Source organism: Oratosquilla oratoria, chromosome 18, assembly GCF_046742065.1.
Source record: "Oratosquilla oratoria isolate Oo_2021 chromosome 18, ASM4674206v1, whole genome shotgun sequence".
Classification (NCBI taxonomy): domain Eukaryota; kingdom Metazoa; phylum Arthropoda; class Malacostraca; order Stomatopoda; family Squillidae; genus Oratosquilla; species Oratosquilla oratoria.
The window spans coordinates 52952479-52965981 of NC_134794.1; positions in this window are offsets into that span (position 1 = coordinate 52952479).

The following is a 13503-nucleotide window of genomic DNA, read 5'->3' on the forward strand; positions in this document are numbered from 1 at the left end:
ATATTGGGTAAAGAGGCCTGGGAACCACGTTCAGGGACCTAGGAGCTGGGTCCAGGGAGCTGGGAGCACAAAAACTGAGAATAGGTATCAGGGACCTGAGAGCAAGATTCACGTATCTGGGTGTAGGGTCAAGGGGCTTGGAAGCCGGATTTAGGGACCGGGGAGCTGGTCCAGGGAGTTGGGAGCAGTGTTCAGGGACCTGAGAGCAGGTTCCAGGGATTTTAAAGGTCTAGACATGGAACTGGGGGCATAATACCTGAGAATATGGAATAAGGATCTGTAAGCAGGGTTCATGTATCTGGGGGCAGGGGGCAGGGACCTTGATACTAGGTCAAGGGGCCTTGGATCCGAGTTCAGGGACCGACCGAGAAGCTGAGTCATGTGAGCTGGTAGTAAAGGTCAAGGACCCTAGGAGTATGATCTACGGACCTGGAATCATGGTCTACGGACCTGAGAGATCAGGTAAGGGAAGTGGAATCATAGAACCCGAGAATAGGGACCAGGGACCTGGGAGCTAGGTTCATGTATCTAGAGGAAGAGTCGAGAGACGTGTATAATGGGTCAAGGGGCCTTGGAGCCGGGTTCAAGTACCGGGAAACTGGATCCAGTGAGCTGGGAGCAGAATTCAGGAACCTAGAAGCAGAGTCCATGGACCTGCGAGGCCAAGCCAGGGAACTGGGAGCACAGAACCTGAGAATAGGGATCAGGGACCTAGAAGCAGGGTTTAACGTATCCAGGGGGAGGATCCAGGGACCTGGATACTGGACCAAGGGGACTGGGAGCCGGGTTTAGGGACCGTGGAGCTGAGTCCAGGGAGTTTGGGGCAGAGTTCAGGGATCTGGAAGCAGGGTCCAGGTACATGAGAGGTTAAGCCAGGGAACTGGGAGTATAAACATGAGGACAGGGATCAGGGACCTGGAAGCAGGGTTCATGTATCTGATGGGAGGGTCCAAGGACCTGGATACTGGGCCAAGGGGCCTGAGAGGTTAAGTCAAAGAACTGGGACCATAAAACCTGAGAATAGAGATCAAGGACCTGGGAATAGGGTTCATGTATGTGGGGGCAGGGTCCAGGGACCTGGATACTGGATGAAGGGATCTGGGAGCAGGTTTCAGGGACCGAAAAGCTGGGAACAGAGTTCAGGGACCTGGGAGCAGAGTCTAGGGGCCTGAGAGGTTAAGCCTGGGAAATGTGAGTATAGAACCCGTCAACAAGGATCAGGGACTGAGGACTTAGGTCCAGGGAGCTGGAAAAAGATATCAGAGACCTGGGAGGACGGTCCAGGGACTTCATAGGTTAAGCCAGGGTCAAGGGGAATGGGAGTTGGGTTCAGGGACTTGAGAGGTCAAGCTAGGGAACTGGGAGTATAGAACCTGAGAATAGAGATCAGGGACCTGGGAAGGGGGTTCATGTATGTAGGGGCAGGGTCCAGGGACCAGGATATTAGGTCAAGGGGAATGGGAGTTAGGTTCAGGGACTGGGAAGCTGGGTCCAGAGGGCTGGGAACAAAGTTCAGGGACATGGGAGCACGGTTGAATGACCTGAGAGGTCAACCCTGGAAACTAGGAGCATAGAACCTGAGAAAAGGGATCATGTATCTAGGGGCAGGGTCATGGGACCTAGATACTGGGTCAAAGGGACTGGAAGCCAAGTTCAGAAGTAGAGGAATTGGGTCCAGGGAACTGGGATATGAGTTCAGGGACCTGTGAGCACGGTCCAGGAACTTGAGAGGTCAATCCAGGGACCTGGGAGTATAGAACCTGAGAATAGGGATCAGGAAGCCGGGAATGTGGTTCATATAGCAGGGGGCAGGGTTCAGGGACTTGGATACTGGAGTTGTGAGCAGAGTTCAGGGACCTGATAGCAGGATCTAGGGACCTAAGAGGTCAAGCCAAGGACTGGGAACATGGGACCTTAAAATAGGGATCATGGACCTATGAGCAGGGTTCATGTATCTAGGGGGAGGGTCCAGGGACCTTGATATTTAGGTCAAGGAGCTGGAGCAGAGTTAAAGGACCTTGTAGAAAGGTCTGAGGATCAGGGAGGTCAAGCCAGGAAACTGGGAGCACAGAGACTGAGAACAGGGTCCATGGACTTAGTAAGAGGTTTCATGTATCTGGGTGCAGAGTCCACGGACCTGGATACTGTTTTAACGGGCCTGGGAGCCTAGGTCCAGGGAGCAGGATCCAAGGACCTGAGAGGTCATGCCAGGGAAATGGGAGCATATAATTTTGGATCATTTTGGTCACCTGCTCCGATTTACCCGCCATCTCACTCACAGGTCGAGGGCGGCCAGGGCTGCCGTGGAGTCCAATTTGACACCACTCAGGCCAACGGTATTGATGCCAGAGGCCCAAAAGTGAATACTGGGTGAAAAGGCCCAAATTTGGAGGGGTGTTACCGCCACGCCCTTGTGCTCAGGCTGCTCATGTCTACGTTGCTGTGCACTATGTCCGACTCTCTCCCTGTGGGGCAAGTTTGGACCAAATCTGTCACCTTCAGATTTTCGGCTAAATTCATGGGGGGATTTTGGGTCACTTTGGTCACCTGCTACGATTTACCCGCTATCTCACACACAGGTCGAGGGCGGCCAGGGCTGCCGTGGAGTCCAATTTGACACCACTCAGTCCAACGGTATTGGTACCAGAGGCCCAAAAGTGATACTGGGTGAAAAGGCCAAACTTTGGAGGGGTGCTACCGCCACGCCCTTGTGCTCAGGCTCCTCATGTCTACCTTGCTGTGCATTGTGTCCGACTCTCTCCCTGTGGGGCAGGTTTAGACCAAATTGTTCACCTTCAGATTTTCGGCTTAATTCATGGGGTTACTCCTTTGAGATTTTTTGGATTTTGGATCATATTGGTCACCAGCTCCGATTTATCCGCCCTCTCACACACAGGCCGAGGGCTGCCAGGGCTGCCGTGGAGTCCAATTTGACACCACTGAGGCCGTATTGATGCCAGAGGCTCAAAACTGAATACTGGGTGAAAAGGCCCAAATTTGGAGGGGTGTTACCGCCACGCCCTTATGCTCAGGCTGTTCATGTCTACCTTGCTGTGTACTGTGTCCGACTCTCTCCCTATGGGGCAAGTTTGGACCAAATCGGTCACCTACTGGGCTTCAGCTAAATTCATGGGGTTACTCCTTTGAGATTATTTGGGATTTTGGATCATTTTGGACACCTGCTCCGATTTAACCACCATCTCACCAATTGGGTCTCCCGATGTTGATGGCTTAGAATTAAAGTGTATTGTGGTTGTTAATATAACATATATATATATATATATATATATATATATATATATATATATATATGTGTGTGTGTGTGTGTGTGTTTGTGTGTGTGCGTATGTGTGTGTGTGTGTGTGTGTGTGTGTGTGTATACATATACATATACACACTTTACAAGTGAGGTGGCCAGTCAAAGCTACCACTCCATTCCTTTCCATTCCAGTCTCAACCACCACCACCACCCATTCTTGGTTCCCTTTCGTCTTCGCTTCTCGTGGATGAGAGGTCAATCCTGGCTTCTGCCTAATGCCTGAGTCAAAAGTAATGCAGTAAAACACAGTACATCCACATCAAGGCCGCTTCACTTACCAATTAATACATAACATGAATTCAGATGGTAAGACGGGGTAAGGGGAAGAATGTGGGGTGAGCGTGGATCCTTTGAGTAATTTAAGGAAGAATGAGATTGATGAGTTGGGGGGAAGGGAAGTCTCGGCGGTTACATATAGATATTGCCACGGCTGTTGGTAGCGTAATCGGAAGTGTGGTACTCTCCTACTCGCTTAGTTGTAGGTTCGAATCGCGCACTCCACTCCGATACCCAACACCGAGTGTATATTACCTGTCCCAACAGTCCAAGCGCAAAACAGGGGAAAGGTTAAGGCTTCGGCCGCAGTCATTCAGCACCTCATGGCGTAGACTACTGTGACTACCTAACAGGCGCTTGGTGAAAGAGGGAGGTCTCACTTTGATTCTAGGCCTTGGTTGGGGCAAGGTCAATATGACCCAATCATCCGACCATAGAAACTCCCGTGGACAGATTTTCACGCGTTTCAGTGATTGTCCATGGCACAACCAGTCCAGCCTGATCCAAAGACACCTAACCTAATCTAACTCAACGTAACCCAACCTAACCCTACCCAACCTTACGTAAACTAAACTAACCTAACCTGCAGTCTTGATTTTCTCAAGCGGTTTGCGATTGTATGGCCCGCTTCAGGATTGAAATAAATAAAGATTATAGCGTAATAGTCGACAGGTTTTTATTATAATAAATACGAGTATATCATCATCTCATACATTACCCAAGTAGATTAATCCTGCCGAGCTTGAAAAGTATTAGTCACCCGTTAAATGTTACGTTTTCTTTGGCAATATATTTTGAGAGAGAACGTAAAAATGAGGGGTATATAAACTTTTTTACGAAATTGGTCTATTGTTCTGTAAAACTGCAGTAACATAACTCCAGATTATGGCACACACAAGTGAAATATGTTGTATCTTATAATGAAGCAAAAATTGAAACGTGAATATTTGGTAAAAACAATTATGCTCATCGGTGTTTAGACTCTACTCTCGGTTTCTTGTCCCCTTCTGACTTCTCTTCTCCCACTTCCTGTTACCCGTTCTTGCTCCCAAATAAATAGCCTTCGCCCATATTTCCTGGGTCCCAATTCCCTGGGATGGGATCTGCTCCAAGATCTCTGACACCTGCTCTCAGGTTCTGTGCTCCCAGTTCCTTGGCTTCATCTCTCAGGTCCCTGAACTCTGCTCCAAGGTCCCTGGACCCTGCTCCCAGATCCCTGGACCCTGCTCCCAGGTCCCTGGACCCTACTCCCAGGTCCTTGAACCCTGCTCCCAGGTCCCTGGACCCTGCTACCAGGTCCCTGGACCCTGTTCCCAGGTCCTGGAACCTGCTTCCAGGTCCCTGGACCCTGCTCCCAGGTCCATGGACCCTGCTTCCAGGTCCCTGGACCCTGCATCTAGGTCCCTGGACCGTGTTCTGTGCTCCTATTTCAATGGCTTGACCTCTCAGGTTCCTGGATCCTGCTCGAAGGTCCCTGAACTCTGTCCCTAGCTCCCCGAAACCAGCTCCTCAATCGCTGAACGTGCAATTCCTGTCCCAATTATCCAGGTCCCTGGACCCGGGCCCTACATACATATACCCTGCTCCCAGGTCCCTGATCCATATTATCAGGTTCAGTGCTTTCAATTCTCTGGCTTGACTTCTCAGGTCCCTCAACTCTGCTCCCAGCTTACTGAACCCAGCTCCTCAGTCCCTGTAACCTGCTCCATGGCCCCTTCCAGGTCCCAATCCTTCCCGAGGTCCCGTACCTTTCCCTAATCTCTGAACCGTTCCCAGGTCCCTAATCGTACTCCTAGGGTTGACCCCCCAGAACTCCCTAGGTCCCAGAACTCTTCCTCGTGCTGAACCCGGCTCCCATTCTCCTTGACCCAGTATCCAGGTCCCTGGACCCAGCCCCCAGATACATAAACCCTGCTCCCTTTGTTCCTGATCCCTATGCTCCTTTTCTATGTTCCCAGTTCCATGGCTTGACCTCGCTATTCCGTGGATCCTGCTTCAAGGTCCCTGAACTCTGCTTCCTGCTACTTGGACCTAACTACCCGGTCCCTGAATATTGTTCCCAGGCCCCTTCAACTAGTATCCAAGTCCCTGGACCCTGGATCCATGAATTTAGACGAAAATCCGAAGGTGAACGATTTGTTGCAATCTTGCCCCATAGGGAGAGAGTCGGACACAGTGTACAGCAAGGTGGACATAAGCAGCCTGAGCCCAAGCGCGTGGCGGTAGCACCCCTCCAAATTTGGACCTTTTCACCCAGTATTCACTTCTGGGCCTCTGGCATCAATACCATTGGCCTAAGTGGTGTCAAATTGGACTCCACGGCAGCCCTGGGCGCCCTCAACCTTTGTGTGAGATGGCGGGTAAATCGGAGCAGGTGACCAATATGATCCAAATTCCAAAAAATCTCAAATGAGTAACCCCTTGAATGTAGCCGTAAATCCGAAGGTGAACGATTTGGTCCAAACTTGCCCCACAAATAGAGAGTCGGACACAATGTACAGCAAGGTAGACATGAGTAGCCTGAGCCCAAGGGTGTGGAGGTGGCACCCCTCCAAATTTGGGCCTTTTCACCTAGTGTTCATTTTTGGGCCTCTGGCATCAATACCGTTGGCCTGAGTGGTGTGAGATTGGACTCCACGGCAGCCCTGGCCGCCCTCGACCTGTGGGTGAGATGGCGGGTAAATCGGAGCAGGTGACCAAAATGATCCAAAATCCCAAATCCCGAAGGTGACCGATTTGGTCCAAACTTCCCCCACAGGGAAAGAGTCGGACACAGTGCATATCAAGGTAGACATGAGCAGCCTGAGCCCAAGGGCATGGCGGTGGGAACCCTCCAAATTTGGGCCTTTTCACCCATTATTCACTTTTGGGCCTCTGGCATCAATACCGTTGGCCTAAGTGGTGTCAAATTGGTCTCCACGGCAAACCTGCCCGCCCTCAACCTTTGGGTGAGATGGCGGGTAAATCGGAGCAGGTGACCAATATGATCCAAATTCCAAAAAAAAATATCAAATGAGTAACCCCATGAATTTAGCCGTAAATCCGAAGGTGAACGATTTGGTCCAAACTTGCCCCACAAAGAGAGTCGAACACAATGCACAGCAAGGTAGACATGAGCAGCCTGAGCCCAAGGGTGTGGAGGTGGCACCCCTCCAAATTTGGGCCTTTTCACCCAGTGTTCATTTTTGGGCCTCTGGCATCAATATCATTGGCCTGAGTGGTGTCAGATTGGACTCCACGGCAGTCCTGGCCGCCCTCGACCTTGGGGTGAGATGGCGAGTAATTCGGAGCAGGTGACCAAAATGATCCAAAATCCAAAAAATCTCAAAGCACCCCATGAATTTAGCCGAAAACCCGAAGGTGACCGATTTGGTCCAAACCTGCCCCACAAAGAGAGAGTCGGACACAATGCACACCAAGGTAGACATGAGCAGCCTGAGCCCAAGGATGTGCCGGTAGGACTCCTCCAAATTTGGGCCTTTTCACCCAGTATTCACTTCTGGGCCTCTGGCATCAATACCCTTGCCCCATAAAGAGAGAGTCGGACACCGTGCACAGCAAGGTAGACATGAGCAGGCTGATCCCAAGGGCGTGGCGGTAACTCCCCTCCAAATTTGGGCCTTTTCACTCATTATTCACTTTTGGGCCTCTGGCATCAATATCGTGTGCCTGAGTGGTGTCAAATTGGACTCCACGGCAGCCCTGGCCGCCTTCGACCTATGGGTGAGATGGCGGGTAAATCGGAGCAGATGACCAAAATGATTCAAAATCCAAAAAATCTCAAAGGTGACCGATTTGGTCTAAACTTGCCCCAATGGGAGAAAGTCGGACACAGTGAACAGCAAAGTAGACATGAGCAGCCTGAGCCCAAGAGCGTGCAGGTGGCACCCCTCCAAACTTGGGCCTTTTCACCCAGTAATCACGTTTGGGCCTCTGGCACCCATACAGGTACAACAGGGGCATGAGCGCTGCGGGGTAGCGGGCCACACCCGCTACCCGGCCGACACCACTTACCCCCTCCAATATGACCCAAAATCCAAAATATCTCAAAGGAGTAACCCCATGAATATGTCCGTTGACCAAGGTTGGGACATGGAGGCCCGGTTGAGCCCAACTTCTCGGGTAAGATTTTGGTAGTTGGAGACAGTCAAGTGCGGTATTTAGACAGGGTTTTCTGCGACAAAGATAGGAAACATAGGACGCAGGTGTGTTTCCCTGGCGCGGGCATAGGAGATGTTAGAGATAGGATAGAGGAGTGTCTAGTAGGAGAAGGTAAGGACCCAGTAGTTTGCTTAAGTGCCGGAGGAAATGATATAGGTAAGCTAGGGAGTGAGGAAATATTTGCGCGGTACCAGGGATGCGCTAGACAAGATCAGGAATAGGGGAGGTGTTCCTGTAGTATGTGGAATCCTTCCGAGGCGCAGAGTTTGGAGGCAGGTGGCATTCCAGGGCTATTGCAATGAATTGCAGGCTGGCAAAACATTGTAAGGCCAATGGATGGGCATTTGTCGACAACTGGGACCGCTTTTATGGTAAGAATCACCTATACACAAGGGACGGAGTGCACTTGTCTCCCAGAGGATTTCGGCACCTTGCTGAATCCCTTGAGCAAGAAGTAGGCATTCTACAGGTTTTTTTCGGGTAGATTATGTGGGAGTAGGGGGGGGGGAAGTATCGGAATATAGTTTAGGCAATAGAAACAACTTAGAGGACTGTGTAAAAAATCAGCAAAGCAGGTGGAGGGAAGATAAACTTAAAGTTTACTATACAAATAGCAGGAGCATAATTAACAAAATTGATTTGCTGCGAGGTAAAGCATGCGTAGAAAATTTCGATATTATAGCTATTACTGAATCCTGGATCAACATGGCTGATAAACATTTCCTTCCGGAAATCGAAATAGAAGGATATAAGTTTTTTCATAAGGATAGGGTCGGCAGGAATGGGGGAGGTGTAGCACTTTTCGTTAAAAATACTTTAAACTGTATTGTCAACAATTCGATTAAGGAAGAGGACTGTACGGAATCTATTTGGGTAGAGATTATAGGCAAGAATAAGAAAGCTATTATTGGCGTCTTGTATAGACCTCCTAACCTCAGCATTGAGCAGACTGATTCCCTGATTCATGAAATTCACAGAGCGTCCCAGTACAAAAACGTTGTAATCATGGGAGATTTTAACTATAGAAATCATTGACTGGGAAACTTTAATAGGAGATCATGAAGCGAAGAAATTCCTAGATGTAGTGCAGGATAATTTCCTAAAACAAATGATTACCGATCCTACGAGGGGACAAAATACCCTGACTTAATTCTAACAAATAATGAGCACCAAATTAAGCAGCGTAGTAGTGGGAGATAGTCTAGGCTTTAGCGATCATCAAGAAATAAGATTTAATGTTATTTGGGAAAAAATAAAAAGTACGAATTAACGTTCAAGTACCAGACTTCAGGAAAGCAAACTTTGAACAATATAAAAACCTATTTGAAATTTAATAAGAAAAGCCAGGCGGACGTTTCAGACATTCTTGATTCTCGTTGCGGGGCTAGTCAGGTGTGTGGGTCATGGACGGTAAGAAGCATACCTTAGGTCAGGTCTGGGGTCAAAGAGGGTACTACGCATACCTCAGGGCAGGTCAATTGGGGGCGAGGGCCCAGCAGTCAGGTCAGTAATTTAAATGAAATGTATAACAATCTAACTGATCTAATTATTAATGCACAAAATACATTTATCCCCCTAAAGTCAATACGGAAAAATAGTAATACTCCAAAATGGATGACAGACAGATTGAAACATGAGATCGGAATAAAAAGAGGACTTTACGTAAAAATGAAAAACGGGGAATCACACCTTAGATCAAGATATAACGAAATGGCAAAGCTGGTTAAAAGGAATACACGTACAGCGAAACGTAATTATGAAATCAAGGTTGCCAGTCAAGCAAAATCCAACCCAAAGGGGTTTCTTTCACCTCTATAGAACAAATAATGAAAGAATAGGACCAATTGAAAACAATGAAAATGTCATGATAGAATCAGAGGAAAAAATGAGTGAGGAGTTTAACAATTATTTTCTATCGGTGTTTACTAATGAGAGGTTAGATAAAGTACCTGACTGCGATCCGATTTTCAGAGGGGATGAAGAAAGTAGTCTAACTAATATCAGCATTAGTAAAGAAGAAGTAGTCAAGCAGATTGACAGACTTAAAGCTACAAAATCTCCGGGTCCAGACGAAATTTTTCCAAGAATGCTTAAAGAGTGTAAATTTGAAATCTGCGACCGGTTAACTGAAATATTCAATAAATCGGTAGACACTGGTTCTGTTCCAACTGCTTGGAGGCAAGCAAACGTTGTTCCTGTTTTTAAGAAGGGAGATAGATCGTCTATATGCAACTACAGGCCAATCAGTTTGACATCGGTTATAGGAAAAATGCTTGAATCAATAATAGTAAATAGACTCAGAGAACACATTGAAGGGCATAATTTAATTCGTGTTTCACAGCATGGTTTCACCCAAGGGTAAGTCATGTGTGACTAATCTTCTATCCTTTTACACTAAGGTATATAAGGCGTCAGACAACAATGAAAATTACGATGTTATTTACCTTGACTTTAGCAAAGCGTTCGACAAAGTGCCACACCAGAGACTACTAAATAAAATCAAAGCCCATGGCATAGGAGGAAAAGTGTTAGAATGGATTAGAGCTTGGATTAGTAACAGAAAGCAACGGGTCTCCAGTTATGGATTAATATCTAGGTGGGGCAATGTTACTAGCGGGGTTCCCCAGGGCTCGGTTTGGGTCCCTTGTTGTTCATTATGTATATAAACGACTTAGACGAAGGGTTAAATAGTGATGTGTTAGTAAGTTTGCGGACGACATTAAAATAGGACGCCTAATTAGGTCAGGAGACGACGCCCCGATTCTGCAGGATGACCTTAATAAGCTGTTAACATGGTCGGTGAAGTGGCAAATGAACTTCAATATCTCTAAGTGTAGCGTGTTAAACGTAGGGCTACACAACCCCAAAAATAGATACAACTTAGATAACACGTTTTTAGAAAAATCTGAGTGCGAGAGGGACTTGGGAGTTCTGGTGAGTCCGGAGCTTAAAACCAGGAAGCAGTGTATTAGCGCCAGAAATAAAGCTAACATAGCATTAGGCTTCATTGCTAGGACGGTAAAGAATAGAAGTGAAGAGGTAATTATTAAACTCTACCTAGCGATAGTTAGACCCATCCTTGACTATGCGGTACAGTTTTGGTCTCCGTCCTACAGAATGGACGTAAATTCATTAGAATCAGTACAGAGAAGAATGACCAAAATGATACATGGACTCGGAAATTTGCCTTACGAAGAGAGGCTTAGGCACCTAAACTTACACTCTCTGGAAAGACGCAGAGTGCGGGGTGATCTAATAGAAGTGTTCAAGTGGATCAAAGGCTATAACAAGGGTGATGCAAACAAGGTCATCATAATAAAACAACAGGGCAGGACTCGCAGTAATGGGTACAAACTGGACAAATTTAGATTTAAGAAGGAAATAGGCAAGAATTGGTTTACTAATAGGGTGGTCGATGAATGGAATAAACTTAGTAAACATGTAGTAAGCGCTGAAACTATAAGTTGTTATAAAAAAAGATTAGACAAAATTATGGATGTGGATGACAGGTGGTGATGGATACGGAGCTGCCTAGTGTAGGCCTTATGGTCTTTTGCAGTCTCCTTTATTTCTTATGTTCTTATGTTCCTTATGTGACATAGGACGAAGTTTGGGCCCCGGGGACGGACTGAGTGATGTCGGTCGACTGCTGGTCCACGGTGGGCGGGGTTAGCCCGCGCCTTCCGGCCGACGTGCCCCGGCTGGTCACCACAACCTCGCCCTTGGGCCCAGGTTCCCCACGTCTACCTCACTGTGCTCTGTGAAAGGACTCTCTCCCTGTGGGGTAAGTTTGGGACAAATCGGAGACTAAGTGATGTCGGCCGATTGATGGTCCACGGTGGGCGTGGTTGACCACTACTTTTGGCCGACGTGCCTCGGCCCGGCAGCTGACCGTGGTGTAGGACCCCGCGAACGGGCTAAGCGATGTCGGCCGACTGCTGGTCTACGGTGGGCGGGTTAGCCCGCGTCTTCAGGCCGACGTCCTCCGGCCAGGTCGCTGACCGTGGTGTAGGATCCCGCGAACGGGCTAAGTGATGTCGGCCGACTGCTGGTCCACAGTGGGCGTGGTTGCCCATTCCTTTTGGCCGACGTGCCTCGGCCTGGCCGCTGACCGTGTTGGAGCACCCCTTGGACGGGATAAGTAATGTTGGCCGACTGCTGGTCCACGGTGGGCGGGGTTGCCCACACCTTTCGGCCGACGTGCCCCGGGCCTGCCGCTGACCGTGCCGGAGGACCCAGCGGACGGACTAAGTGATGTCGGCCGATTGGTGGTCCACGGTAGGCGGGGTTAGTCCGCATCTTCCGGCCGACGTGCTCCGATTTACCCGCCATCTAACCCACAGGTCAAGGGTGGCCAGGGCTGCCGTGGAGTCCAATCTGACACCACTCAACCCAACGGTATTGATGCCAGAGGCCCAAAAATGAATACTGGGTGAAAAGGCCCAACTTTGGAGGGGTGCCACCTCCACACCCAAAGCTGCTCATGTCTACCTTGCTGTGCATTGTGTCCGACTCTCTTTTTCTGAGGCATGTTTGGACCAAATCGGTCACCTTCGGGTATTCGGCTAAATTCATGGGGTTACTCCTTTAAGATTTTTTTGGATTTTGGATCATATTGGTCATGTGCTCCAATTTACCCGCCATCTCACCCACAGGTCGAGGGCGGCCAGGGCTGCTGTGGAGTCCAATTTGACACCACTCAGGCCAAAAGTATTGATGCCAGAGGCCCCAAAAAATGAACACTGGGGTTACTCTTTTGAGATTTTTTGGAATTTGGATCATTCTGGTCACCTGTTCCGATTTACCCACCATCTCACCCACAGGTCGAGGGCGGCCAGGACTGCCGTAGAGTCCAATTTGACACCACTCAGGCCAACGATATTGATGCCAGAGGCCCAGAAGTGAATACTGGGTGAAAAGGCCCAAATTTGGAGGGGTGCTGGGTCAAGGGGCCATGGAGCAGGTTACAGGGACTGAGGAGCTGGGTTCAGTGGGCTGGGAGCAGAGTTGAGGGATCTGAGAGGTCAAGCCAGGGAATTGAAAGCACTGAACCGGATAATATGGATCAGGGACCTGGGAGCAGGGTATATGTATGTAGGGGCTGGGTCCAGGGACCTGGATAATTGGGCCAGGAATTACACGTTCAGCGATTGAGGAGCTGGTTTCGGGGAGCTGGGGACAGAGTTCAGGGACCTTCGAGCAGGATCCAGGAACCTGAGAGGTCAAGCCATTGAAATAAGAGAACAGAACCTGAGAACACGGTCCAGGGACCTAGATGTAGGGTCCAGGGACCTAGATGTAGGGTCCAGGGACCTGGAAGCAGGATCCATGGACCTGGGAGCAGGTTCCAGGACCTGGGAGCAGGGTCCAGGGACCTGGTAGCAGGGTCCAGGGACCTGGGAGCATGGTCCAGGGACCTGGGAGCAGGGTCCAGGGACCTGGGAGCAGGATCCAGGGACCTGGGAGCAGGGTCCAGGGACCTGGGAGCAGGGTCCAGGGACCTTGGAGCAGAGTTCAGGGACCTGAGAGATGAAGCCAAGGAACTGGGAGCACAGGACCTGAGAGCAGGTGTCAGAGATCTTGGAGCAGAGCCCATCCCAGGGAATTGGGACCCAGGAAATATGGGCGAAGGCTATTTATTTGGGAGCAAGAACGGGGAACAGGAAGTGGGAGAAGAGAAGTCAGAAGGGGACGAGGAATTAGAAGGAGACAAGAAACCGAGATTAGTCTAAACACCGATGAGCATA